Source organism: Canis lupus, chromosome 27 (genome assembly GCF_003254725.2).
Source record: "Canis lupus dingo isolate Sandy chromosome 27, ASM325472v2, whole genome shotgun sequence".
NCBI lineage: Eukaryota > Metazoa > Chordata > Mammalia > Carnivora > Canidae > Canis > Canis lupus.
In genome coordinates, this window is record NC_064269.1 from 4448869 (window position 1) to 4463630 (window position 14762).

Below are 14762 nucleotides of genomic sequence, written 5' to 3' on the forward strand. Positions count from 1 at the left end.
TTGGGAATGAAACAGATCATGTCTATCCATGGTAGGGAGGGAGCTGATGGTATAGAGAAGGGCAAAAACCAGACTATCATACAGAGGGGCCCACACATGAAAGACAAATCCTCATAACAATTGGCTTTGAAAGTGAGAGAGGCCATATTTCATGAGTCCTTACAGCCAGTGGACTTAAAGCCTGGAATTTAAAAAATCACTGAGCTTGGGGCACTTGGGTGGGTGGCTCAGTTGGTTGAGCATTTGACTCTTGATCTCAGCACAGGTATTGATCTCAGGGTTGAGTCTGAGCCCCACATAAAAAATCAGTGAGATTTTAGGAAGCAGAGTCCCTGCCCTTAAAGTGACAGCACAACAAACACCCAGTGGAGATACAATGTGGAAGCAGCAGTTTGAAAAACACTGGCAGCAGACAGGAGGGAAGGTTATTTACTCATCTCAGAGCTTGGCTCAAAGAGGCAAGGATCACAGGGAAAGCCCTCCAGGAACAAAGGAGTTGGCAGGCACCATTTCCCCCATCCCACTCCCCAAAATAAACATATGGCCACTTGCAGAAACCAGCACAGAGAAGACAACTGCTACCTAACTTGCTTATGCCAAGCCCCATTTCCCATGATTCAGTGAATCTGCCCTTCCTAGTCATGCTTGCCTCAGTACCAGTGCTATGGGACCCCTCCCCCAGAACAGTGGCACAAACTCCAACACCTTGTCTCTCCACTCACATGTTTTGCAGGACATCAGTTACCACAATGGAGGCAGGTGCAAGCAAAACAGCAAACACCTCATTAAAATGTGCCTCACCCAGCCAGGGACCAAACACTGTCCACAAAGGCAAAGAGAGCCTCTGCAGACAGCTGTACTGAAGGAAAAAGCCTCTAAGACTCAAAAAACAGGGCACCTGAGATATGGGAAACACTTCCTGAAATACGAGGTCCTGGGGAACAGAGGACACTGCACTACAGGGCACTATAGGACTTCTTTTTCATAAACCTGTTCCTTCAAGAGCAGGAGATGGGGGACCCTGGGTGGCTCACCGGTTTAGTGTCTGCCTTTGGCCTAGGGCATGATCCTGGAGTCCCACATCGGGGTCCCTATATGAGTCTGCTTCTCCCTCTGCTATGTCTCTTGCCTCTGTGTCTCTCATGAATTAATAAATAAAATCTTTTAAAAAATAAGAAAAATAAAATAAAATAAATAAGAGCAGGAGATGTTGTTGACTCTCCTAACACAGAAACAGAAACAGAGAGTTAGACAAAATGAGGAGAGAGAAAAATACATCCCATATAAAAGAATAGGACAAAACTATAGCAAGAAACCTAGGTGAAACAGAGATACGTAATATGCCTAATGGAGAATTCAAAGCAATGATCATAAAGATACTCACTGGACTTCAGAAAAAAGTGAGGGACGTCAGTGAAACCCTTAATGAAGAGATAAAAAAAGGACCAATCAGAGATAAAGAATATAACAAACAAAATTAAAAACACATTGATGGAATAAATAGCAGGGTATAGAGGAAGCAAAAAGATGAATTAGTGACCTGGAAGACAGATTAATGAAAAGTAATCAAGCTGGGCAAATGAAAGAAAAAAGAATTATGCAAAATGAGAAGAGACTTAGGGAACTCCGTGATTCCATCAAGCATAATAACATTTGCATTATAGAGATCTCATAGAAGAAGAAAGAAAAAGGGGATAGAAAATTTATTTGAAGAAATAATGACTGAAAGCTTCCCTAATTTGTGGAAGGAAAGATATCCAGATCCAGGAGGCGCGGAAATCCCCCAGTAAGTAAACCTAAGGAGGTCTGCCCCAAGACACATAGTAATGGCAAAAAGTGGTGAAAGAATTGTAAAAGCAACAAGAGAAAAGAAGATAGTTACATACAAGGGGGGAACCACCCCCCCAATAAGGCTATCAGGATTTTTCAGCAGAAAGTTTGCAGGCTAGAAAGAAGTAGCAGGATATATTCAAATTGCTGAAAGGAGAAAATCTGCAGCTAAGAATACTCTACCCAGGAAGATTATCATTCAGAATATAAGGAGAGATAAAGAGTTTCTCAGACAAAACCTAAAGGAATTCATGACCACTGAATCAGCCCTATAAGAAATATTAAAAGGGACTCTTTGAGTAGAAAGGAAAGACTGTAAGTGAGAGTATAAAAGTTGGAAGCACAAACTCAATAAAAATAAGTTATCTGTAAATATCAATCAAGGGATTCACAAAATTATATGATGTAAATTATGATACCATATACCTAAAATGTGGGGCAGGGAGAGGAGTAAAGAATGGGTTCAAATAAAAGGGATCATCAATGTAATGCAGAAGATATTATATACAAATCTACTGGTAACCACAAATCAAAAACCAGTCATAGATATGCAAAGAATAAAGAGAAGGGAATCCAATATATCACTAAAAAATATATCACTAAAAAAACAACAAACGATGAAAAAGAACAAGAGAAAAAAGGATCAGAGGAAAATATGAAAACAACCATGAAACAAGTAACAAAATAGCAATAAATACATATCTACCGATAATTAATTTGAATGTAAATGGACTAAATGGTCCAATCACAAGATAGGGTGACAGAGTAGATTAAAAAACAAGACCCAGTTTTGCTTCCAACAGGAGCTCATTTCAGACCTAGAGATACATACAGATTGAAAGTGAGGGCGATGCAGAAATATTTATCATGCAAATAGATATCAAAAGAAAGCCAAGGTAGCAATACTTCTATCTGACAAAATAGACTTTAAAACAAAGACTGCAGGAACGCCTGGGTGGCTCAGCAGTTGAGTGTCTGCCTTTGGCTCAGGCTGTGATCCCGGAGTCCCGGGATCGAGTCCCACATTGGGCTCCCTGCATGGAGCCTGCTTCTCCCTTTGCCTAGGTCTCTGCTTCTCTCTGTGTGCCTCATGAATAAATAAATAAAATCGTTTTTAAAAAATAAAATAAAACAAAGACTGCAACAAGAGACAAAGGAGGACACTAAATAGTAATATGGAGAAAAATCCAACAAGAAGATATAACAATTATAAATATTTATGCATTCAACATGGGAGCACCCAAATACATAAAACAGGTAATAACAAACATACAGTAACTAATTAATCTATAGTAATACAATAATAATAGAGGACTTTAACATCCTACTTATATCAATGGGCAGATCATTCAAACACATAATCAACAAGGAGACAAGGTTTTGAATGACACACTGGGCCAGATGTACTTAATAGATGTGTTCAGAGTATTCCATCCTAAAACAGCAAAATACAAATTATTTTCAAGTGCACATGAAACATTCTCCAGAATATACCACATATTAGACCACAAAACGGGTCTCAACAAATTAAAAAAGACTGAAGTCATCCCAAAATCTTTTCTGACCACAACACTGTGAAACTAGAAATTGACCACAAGAAAAAAAATCTGGAAAGAGCACAAATATTTGGAAGTTAAATAACATGGTACTAAACACTGAATGGGTCAACCAAGAAATCAAAGAGGAAATCAAATATACATGGAGACAAATGAAAATGAAAACATGACAGTCCATAGTCTGGGATGTAGCAAAAGTGATCCTAAGAGGGAAGTTTATAGCAATACAGACCTACCTCAAGAAGCAAGAAAAATCACAAACAACCTAACCTTACACCTAAAGCAGCTAGGAAAAGAACAACAAAAAGAACAGCAGAAGAAAAGAAATAATGAAGATGAGAGCAGAAATAAATGATATAGAAATTAAAAACACAACAGAACAGATGAATGAAAACAGGAGATGCTTCTTTGCAAAGATCAACAAAATTGATAAACCTTTAGCCAGACTCATCCAAAAAGTGTGTGCATACTTCAAATAAACAAAATCACCAGTAAACCAAGAGAAAAAAACAACCAATACAAAGTGAAACAAAGTGAAAATTATGAAAAATTATATCGCAACAAATTAGAAAACATAAAAGAAGTAGATAAACTCCTAGAAACATATAACCTACCAAAACTGAAGCAGGAAGAAACAGAAAATTTGAACAGATCACTTACCAGCAATGACACTGAATTAGTAATCACAAAATTCCCAACAAACAAAAGTCCAGGACCAGAAAGCTCCACAGGCAAATTCTACCAAAAACATTTAAAGAAGAGTTTATACCTACTCTTCCCAAACTATCCCAAAAAAGGAAAAAGGAAAAAGAGAGAAAAGCTTCCAAATTCATTCTATGAGGACATTACCCTGATACCAACACCAGATAAAGACACTACAAAAAAGACAACTATCTCTGATGAACAAAAATGCAAAACTCCTCAAATATTAGCAAACTGATTCTAAGAATACATTATAGAAATCATTCACCACAATCAAGTAAGATTTATTCTCAGGATGCAAGCATGGTTCAATATTCATAAATCATGGGCACCTGGGTGGTTCAGTGGTTGAGCGCGTCTGCCTGTGGCTCATATTGTGATCCCATGGTCCTGGGATCAAGTCCTACATTGATCCTCTTCTCTGCAGGGAGCCTGTTTCTCTCTCTGCCTATGTCTATGCCTCTCACTGTTTGTCTCTCATGCAAAAATAAATAAAATCTTTTTTTTAAAATCAATCAACATGATACATTACATCAATAAGAGAAAAGATAGGGGCACCTGGGTGGCTCAGTTGGTTGAGTGTGTCTGCCTTCAACTCAGGTCATGATCCTGGGGTTCTGGAATCAAGCTCTGCATCAGGTTCCCTCTCCCTCTGTCCTCCACACATGCTCTCTCTCTCACTCTCTATCTCAAATAAATAAGTAAAATATTTTATAAAATAACAGAAAGGATAAAAACCATATGATCATTCCAATAGAAGGAGAAAAATCATTTGAAAAATTACAACATCCATTCATGATAAAAACCCAGAACAAGTAGGTCTAGAGGGGACATACCTCAAGATAATAAAGGCTTTATATGGGGGCAGCCAGGGTGGCTCAGTGGTGTAGCGCTGCCTTCAGCCCAGGGCCTCATCCTGGAGACCCAGGATCCAGTTCCACATCGGGCTCCCTGGAGAATAGCCTGCTTTTCCTTCTGCCTGTGTCTCTGCCTCTCTCTCTCTCTATGTCTATCATAAAAATAAATAAATAAATATTTAAAAAATAAATTAAATAAATAAAAAATTTAAAAAAGGCTTTATATGGAAAAACTCACAGCAAACACAATTAATGGTGAAAAACTGAGAGGTTTCCCCCTAAGGTTAGGAATAAGTCAAGGATGTCCACTCTCATCACTCTGATTTAACATAATACTAGAAGTTCTACCTATAGAAATCAGATAAGAAAAAAGAATAAAAGGCATCCAAATTGGTAAGGAAGAACTAAAACTTTCACTATTTGCAGATGACATGATACAATATAGAGAGAACCCTAAAGACTCCACCAAAACTCTACTAGAACTGATAAATGGATTAAGTATACTCATAGGATAAGAAATCAATGTACAGAAATCTGTTGTATTTCTATACACTAATAATGAAGCAGCAGAAAGATAAATTAGAAAATAGTCCCATTTACAATTACACCAAAAATGATAAAATATCTAGAAATAAACTTAACCAAGAAGGTGAAAGACCTGTACTCTATAAGCTATAAAACATTTATGAAAGGAATTGAATATAACACAAAGAAATAGAAAGACATTCCATGCTCATGGGTTGGAAGAACAAATATTGTTAAAATGTCTATACTATCCAAAGCAATCTACATATTTAATGCAATCCCTATTAAAATATCAACAGCATTTTCATTTTCATTTTTCTAAAGATTTTATTTATTCATGAGAGACAGAGAGATAAAGGCAGAGACATAGGCAGAGGGAGAAGCAGGCTCCTTGCAGGGAGCCTGATGCAGGACTCAATCCCAGAGCCCTGGGATCACAACCTGAGCCAAAGGCAAGCTATTTGACCACTGAACCACCTAGATGCTCTACCAACAGCATTTTTAATAGAACTAGAACAATCAATCCTAAAATTTGTATGGAATCACAAAAGACCCTGAAGAGCCAAAGCACTCTTGAGAAAGAAAAACAAAATCTGAAGTATCACAATTCCAGACTTCAAGTTATATTACAAAGCTATAGTAATCAAAACAATATGGTGCTGTCACAAAAATAGAATCATATATCAATGGAAGAGAAGAGAAAACTCAGAAATAAACCCACAATTATATGGTCAATTAATCTTTGACAAAGAAGGAAAGAATACACAATGAAAAAAAAAAAAGATAGTCTCTTCAAAAAGTGGTGTTGAAGGGCACCTGGGTTGAGCATCTGCCTTTTGCCCAGGTCATGATCCCAGAGTTCCAGGTTAGAGCACCAAATCTGGCTCCCTGCTTGGTGGGAAGCCTGCTTCTCCCTCTCCCTCTGCCTGGTATTCTCTCTGCTTGTGCTCTCCTCTCTCTGCCAAATAAATAAATAAATAAATAAATTTTAAAAATCAATCTTAAAAAAAGAAAAAGTGGTGTTGGATGGGGCACCTGGGTGGCTTAGTCAGTTGGGTGTTTAACTCTTGGTTTCCACTCATCTTAGGGTCCTGGGATCAGGCTCTGGGGCAGGTTCCATGCTCAGCATGGAATCTGCTTGTACCTCTCCCTCACCCTCTACTCCTCCCCTCGCTCATAAGCTTTCTCTCTCTCTCAAATAAATGAAAAAAATCTTAAAAAATAAAAAATAGTGTTGATAAAACTGGACAGCTGCATGCAAAAGGATGGAACTGGGCCACTTTCTTATACCATACACAAAAATAAACTCAAATTGATTAAAAACTTACATGTGAGACCTGAAACAATAAAAATCCCTGAAGATAGTAAGTTCTCTGACATTGGCCATAGAAATATTTTTCTAGATATGTCTCCTGAGGCAAAGGAAATAAAAGCAAAAATAAACTATTGGGACTATATCAAAATAAAAAGTTCCTGCATAGCAAAGGGAACAATCAATAAAACTAAAGGCAAGTTACTGAATGGAAGAAGATATTTGCAAATGACATCATCTGATAAAGGGTTAGTATCCACAATATATAAAGAACTGATATAACTCAATACCCTCAAAACAAATACTCCAATTAAGAAATGGGCAGAAGACATGAACAGACATTTCTCCAAAGAAGACATTCAGAGGGACAACAGACACATGAAAAGACACTCATCATCACTAATCATCAGGGAAACCTGATGCAAACAAAAATTATAGTGAGCTATCACCTCACACCTGTCAGAATGGCTAAAATAAAAAACACAAGAAACAAGTGTTGGCAAGGATGTGTAGAAAAAAGAAACCTTGTGCATTGGTGGTGGGTATGCAGACTGGTGCAGCCACTGTAGAAAAGAGCATGGAGGTTCCTCAAAAAGTTAAAAGTAGAACTACCCTATGGGCACCTGGGTGGTTCAGTCCGTTGAGCATCTGACTCTTGGTTTTGGCTCAGGTCATGATCTCACAGTTATGGGATCAAGCCCCATCGTGGGTTCTGTGCTCAGTGCAGAGTCTGCTTCAGGTTCTCCCTCTCCCTCCCCCTCTGTTCCTCCCCATTCACATACACACACACACTCTCTCTCTCTCCCTCTCTCTCTAACATGAATAAATAAAATCTTAAAAAAAAAATAGAACTACCCTATGATCCATTAATCACACTACTGGGTGTTGACCCAAAGAATACAAAAACACAAATTCAAAAGGATACATGCACTGCTATGTTTATTGCAGCATTACTTACAATAGCCAAATTATGGAAGCATTCCAAGTATCCATCAATAGATAATGGATAAAGGAGATGTGCTATATATATGGTGTAATATTATTCAGCCATAAAAAGAATGAAATTTTGCTACTTGCAACAACATGGATGGAGCTAGAGAGTATAATGCTAAGTGAAATGTCAGTCAGAGAAAGACAAATACAATATGATTTCAATCATATGTGGAATTTAAGAAACAAAACAAATGAGCAAAGGAAAAAAGAGACTGAGAGAGACAAACCAAGAAACAGATTCTTAACTATAGAGAACAAACTGATACTTACCAGTGGGTGTATGGGTGGGAGGGATGGGTGAAATAAGTGATGGGGATAAAAGAGTATATCTGTCATGATAAGCACTGAGTGGCGTATAGAATTGTTGAATCACTAAATTGTACACCTTAAACTAATATAACACTGTATGTTAACTATACTCAAAAATTCAAAAAATACAGGGTGATGGAATGGATAAAAATGGAAGACCCATCTATATATGCTTCCTATAAGAGACTCACTTCAGACCTAAAGACACATGCAAACTGAAAGTGAAGGAACAGAAAACGATATTCCATGCAAATGCAAACAATAACAAAAAAGCTAGGATAGCAATACTTAACACCAGGTACAATAGACTTTAAAACAAAGACTATGGGGCACCTAGGTGGCTCAGTTGTTTGAGAATCCAGCTCTTGATCTCAACTCAGGTCTTGATCTCAAGGTTGTGAGTTCAAGCCCTGTATTGGAGCCCCATATAGAGGCTACTTAAAAATCAATCAATCAATTAGAGGCTATAACAAGAGAGAAAGGCATTGCATAATTATAAAAGGATCAATTCAATAAGAGAATATAACAATTATAAATATTTATGCACCCAACATAGGAGTACCTAAATACATAAAACAAATATTAATAAGCATGAGGGGAGAAATGACATTAATACAATAATAATAGGGGATTTTAATATCACTTACATCAATAGATAGATAATCCAGACACAAAATCAATAAGGAAACAGTGGCTTTAAGTGACACATTAGACCAGATAGACATAAGATATATACGTTCTATCCAAAAAACATCAGAATACACAATTTTTTTCGAGTGCACATAGAACATTCTCCAGGACAGATCACATGTTAGTCCACAAAACAAATTTCAGTTAATTTAGGAAGACTGAAATCATATCAAGCATTTCTTCCTACCACAGTGGTATAAAACTGGAAATCAATTAAAAGAAAAAAAATGGAAAAAACACAAATATGTGGTGCCTAAGCAACTTGTTCATAACAAACGATGGGCTAATGAAGAAATCAAAGAAGAAATTAAAAAATACCTTGAGACAAATGAAAATGTGAAGACAACGTCCAAAATCTTTGGAACACTACAAAAAAAAAGAAAAGAAAAGAAAGACAATTATAAGCCAATACCCCTGATGAAGACGGATGCAAAAATATTCAACAAAATATTAGCAAACCAAATTCAACAATACATTAAAATTAAATACATTTACCACAACCAAATGGGATTTATTCTAGGGATGCAATGACAGCTCACTATCTGCAATCAATCAACATAACATTAACAAAATGATGGATACCAATCATAGGATTATCTCAATAAGTGCAGTTAAAGTATTTGACAGAATTCAACATCCACTCATGATAAAAACTTTCAACAAAGTGGGTTTAGAGGGAACATACCTTAACATAATAAAAAGCATATATGACAAACCCACAGCTAACATCATACTCAACAGTAAAAAGTTGAAAGCTTTTCCTCTAAGATCAGGAACAAGACAAGAATGCCCCTGTTGCCACTTTCATTCAACATAGTACTGGGAGTCCTAGCCACAGCAATCAGATAAGAAAAAGAAATGAAAAGTATCCGATTGATAAAGAAAAAGTAAAATTGTCACTATGTGCAGATAACATGCAACTATACATAAGAAACCCTAGTGACACCAGCAAAAAAACTACTAGAATAATTACTATACAGAAATAAGTTGTATTTCTATACACTAATAAAAAAAATCAGAAAGAGAAATAATGAAAACAATACTATTTATAATTATATCAAAAAGAATAAAATATCTAGGAATAAATTTAACCAAAGAGGTGAAAGACCTGCACTCTGAAAACAATAAGACATTGATGAAAGAAATTGAAAATGACACAAATGAAAGATATACAATGCTCATGAATTGGAAAAATTAATATTGTTAAAATGTCCATACTTCCCAAAGTCATCTACAGATTCAATGTCATCTCTATGAAAATCCAATAGCATTTTCACAGAAGTAAAACAAATAACAGAAAATTTTTATGAAACTACAGAAGAAGGGACGCCTGGGTGGCTCAATGGTTGAGTGTCTGGCTTCAGCTCAGGGCACAATCCTGGAGTCCAGGGATGGAGTCCCACTTTGGGATCCCCACAGGGAGCCTGCTTCCCCCTCTGCCTATGTCTCTGCCTCTCTCTGTGTCTCTCATGAATAAATAAAATCTTAAAAAAAAGGAAGAAGAAAGAAACTACAGAAGATCCTGAATAGCCTAAGTAATCTTGAGAAAGAAAAATGAACCTGGAGGTATCACATTCCAATATGTCAAACTATACTACAAAGCTATGGTAATCAAAACATAATGGTGTTGGGATGCCTGGGTGGCTCAGTGATTGAGCGTCTGTCTTCAGCTCAGGGTGTGATCCCAGCTCCCAGGATGCAGTCACTGCATCACGCTCCCTGTGGGGAGTCTGCTTCTTCCTCTGCCTATATCTCTACCTTTTTCTCTGTGTAGCTCATGAATAAATAAATAATCTTTAAAAAAATAATGGCATTGACACAAAAATAGATACATAGATCAATGGAACTAAACAGAGAGCCCAGAAATAAACCCATGCTTATATGGTCAATTCAATTAATCTATGACAGAGGAGGCAAGAATATATATTGGAGAAAACACAGTCTCAATAAATGGTGTTTGGAAAACCTGACAGCTACATGCAAAAGAATGAAACTTTTATCACACCATATACAAATATAAACACAAAATGGATGAAACACCTGAAATCATAAAACTCCTAAAAGAAAACAGTGGCAGTAGGGGAATCCCTGGGTGGCTCAGCGATTTAGACCCTGCCTTTGGCCCAGGGTGTGATCCTGGAGTCCCGAGATCAAGTCTCGGGATCAAGTCCCACATCAGGCTCCCTGCATGGAATCTGCTTTTCCCTCTGCCTGTGCCTGTGCCTTTCTCTCTCTCTCTCTCTCTCTCTCTCTCTCTTTCTCTCTCTCTGTCTCTCATGAATGAATAAATAAAATCTTAAAAAAAGAAAAGAAAACAGGCAGTAAACTCATGGATATTGGTCTTAGCAATAATTTTTTGGATCTGCCTCAGACAGGGCAAGAAAAACAAAAATAAAAAATTGGGACATATCAAACTAAAAATCTTTTGCACAGCAAAGGAAACCATCAATCAAATGAAAAGGCAATCTACTAAATGAGGGAGGATATCTGCAAATGATATTTCTGATAAGGGGTTAACATCCAAAATATATAAAGAACTCCTACAATTCAACACCAAGAAAAACCAGACAATCCAAATAAAAAATGGGCAGGGGGCCTACATTAACACTTTTCCAAAGAAGACATACAGATGGCTAATAGGTAAAAAGATGCTCAACATTATCAATCATCAGGGAAATGCAAACCAAAACCACAATGAGATACTACTACCTCATATCTGTCAAAATGGCTTATAAAATACAAAAATTAGGGATCCCTGGGTGGCGCAGCGGTTTGGCGCCTGCCTTTGGCCCAGGGCGCGATCCTGGAGACCCGGGATCGAATCCCACATCGGGCTCCCTGCATGGAGCCTGCTTCTCCCTCTGCCTGTGTCTCTGCCTCTCTCTCTGTGTGTGACTATCATAAATAAATAAAATCTTTAAAAAATAAAATAAAATAAAATAAAATAAAATAAAATAAAATACAAAAATTAGTAAACGTTAGCAAGGATATAGAGAAAAGGGAATCTTTGTGCGCTGTTGGTGGGAATGTAAATTGGGAGCAGCCACTATGGAAAATAGTGTGGAGGTTCCTCAAATATTAAAAATAGAACTACTGGAGTACCTGGGTGGCTCAGTCAGTTAAGGGTCCAACTCTTGATTTTAGCTCAGGTACATGATCTCAGAGTCATGAGATCAAGTCCTCTGTGGGGCTCCCTGGAACCTGCTTAAAACTCTCCCTTCCCCTCTGATTCTCTCCCTTCTCAAGTAAGTAGAACTACTATATACAATCCAGCAATTACACTTCTGGGTATTCACCTGAGGAAAATGAAAACACCAATCCAAAAAGATATATTTACTCCTATGTTCACCACAGCATTATTTATAATAGTCAAGGTAAGGTAGCAATCTAAGTGTCCACAGATAAATAAATGGATAAGGAATATGTGATGTATACACATGCACATGCACGCATACACACACACAAATATTACTCAACCATAAAAAAGGAATGACATCTTGCCATTTGTGACAACATGGACAGATTAAATGGGTAGTTAAGTGAAATAAGTCAGACAGAGAAAGACAAATACCATATGATTTCACATATATGTGGAGAAAACAAAACAGAAATACTTGTAAATACAGAAAAAAAATCAGTGGTTGTCAGAGGGGAGGGGCATGGGGATGTGGGTGAAATAGGTAAAAGGGATTAAGAGGTACAAACTTGCAGTTATTAAATAAATAAGTCACACAGATGTAAAGTACAGCATAGGGAATATAGTCAACAATATTGTAGTACCTTTGAATGGTGACAGACGGTAATTACACTTACTGTGGTAAACACTTTGTAATGCATATAAATGTTGAATCACTATGTATATTTGAGCCCTGGGTGGCTCAGTGGTTTTGTGGCTGCCTTCGGCCCAGGGCGTGATCCTGGAGTCCCTGGATCAAGTCCCACATCTGGCTCCCTGCATGGAGCCAGCTTCTTCCTCTGCCTGTGTCTCTGCACCCCCCCGCCCCCCGTGTGTGTCTCTCATGAATAAATACATAAAATCTTTAAAAAATAAATAAATAAAAATAAACTGAAAAAAATTACAAAGAAATAAAAAATTAAAAAAATAAATGGGTACTGAGTTCAAATGCTTGTTCTACCTCTATTGAGATGATCACAGCTTTTTCCTTATTATTCTGTTAATACCATAATTTACAATGAAAATTTATTTTGTTTTGAATGTTAAACCACCCCTGCATTCCTGGAATAAACCTAACTAGACCATGTGTATTATCTATTTGATATACTATTGGATTCAGTTTACTAATAATTTACTTAGAATTTTTGTGTCTGTGATAATGAAATTGGCCTTTAATTTTCTTTCTCTCCTTAGCTGGTTTTGGTATCAAGGCTATCACGGTCTTATGAAGAGAGTTGGGGAATATTTCTACTTTTTCTATGTTCTAGAAAAGTTTATATAAGATTTAACTAAGCTAGTCTTTGATAAATAAATAAATAAATAAATAAATAAATAAATAAGTCAGTCGGTCAATTAGTCAGTCAGTCTTTGAAAATATGGAACACCAAAAAAAAAAAAAAAAGAAAATATGGAACACCTAAATAAAGCTATCTAAGTCAGGTGCTTTAATCAGTGAGTGAATTTATTTAATGGTGCTTTCTGCAGCAAATATCAGAATATCCATGTAACAATGGCTTAAACAATAAAGATATTTAATTATTTCTTCTAACTAGAACTCTCTCCAGAAAAAAGTGTTAACAACTGTTTTTCTTACTCATGTAAGGGTGCTGCATATGAGTGATACTGTAACAAAAAGTTACAGTAAAAACGTTTGTATATACATCTGAGCAGGCTCAAATTTATATATGAACTAAAGGAGAATAAGGAATGAGCTTTTGGAAATCAAACAATAAAATATTATTTGACAGGGATGCCTGGGTGGTTCACTGGTTGAGTGTCTGTCTTGGACTCTGGACCTGATCCTGGAGTCCTGGGATCAAGTTCCGCATCCAGCTCCCTGCATGGAGCCTGCTTCTCCCTCTGCCTATGTCTCTGCCTCTCTCTTTCTGTGTCTCTCATAAATAAACAATAAAATCTTTAAAAAATATATTATTTGATGGGTGTTACAGTCTAAGTTAAACATACATACATGGGAATCAGAGAAAGAGTTCTGCATATTTTTGTGTCGGAGATAGATCCAATGCACTATATAATTGAATTTTGTCATGTGAAAAAGCAAAATTAGCAACTTTGAGTTCTAATCCAGCTTGCCTTCCTTATGACTTAAGTATTAAGGTCCAAATCTTATATTTTTGTATTCTCAGGGCCTAATACAGTATATAAACAGTTTATAGAAAGTCCGTTCTTCATTAGAATAGGAATACTGATATAGACATAATAAAGTTAGTATGAAAAAAAATAAAGTTAGTATGATCAGTATGATTGATTGAGAGTATTCTGTGTTTTGGCATATATTACCAAAATAAAGATTGTTAATTTTCCTGCAATATCCCAAACGTACATTAAGATAGTTGCACACATAACTGAGAATCTGTTGTTTGCTAATAGTGATGTGCAGATCTTCCCAATAAGTAGCTAGGGCATTTTGAAGTTTTTTCTGCCTTTAGGAATAAAATTAATTGTGAAAGGGCAGGAGTGTTGGGGAGCAGGAGCAGGAACCAGAAGCAACTGTCTCTTAAATTAAGCAGTACCACTATCTCTTTCACAGGATAAAGGTGGGAGGAGGTAAAGAGGGCCAGAATCTGGTAATTTAAGGTGACAGGCACTAATAAAAAGTGTCTTTGAATTTAAAAGCTACAGCAAGAGAGGACATAATTAAATTACAAGAGGACAAAGAAGGATAGAGAAAGACTAAAGGGTGTTCTCAGGTCAGCCTTCCACTACAGCTGAGTACTGTTCTCACAGAGTTCCCTAGAGAGTCCTCTACCATCAAGTGACATTTGAGGTATTAAACATGTGAGATAGGATTGGAC

General features: G+C 36.8%; 1 protein-coding gene across 2 annotated transcripts in view; it reads right to left on the reverse strand.

Moving 5' to 3' along the window:
* Positions 1 to 14762, reverse strand: part of LARP4 (La ribonucleoprotein 4) — a 220491-nt gene that overhangs the window by 187743 nt on the left and 17986 nt on the right. Inside the window, exon 2 of one of the 2 annotated variants that reach the window (XM_049102819.1) lies at positions 9093 to 9140. The exons of the other annotated variant lie outside the window; for it this stretch is intronic. The gene's annotated coding sequence lies outside the window, so the exon portion shown is untranslated. The remainder of the gene's footprint in view (positions 1 to 9092; positions 9141 to 14762) is intronic. 2 annotated transcript variants of the gene reach the window in all.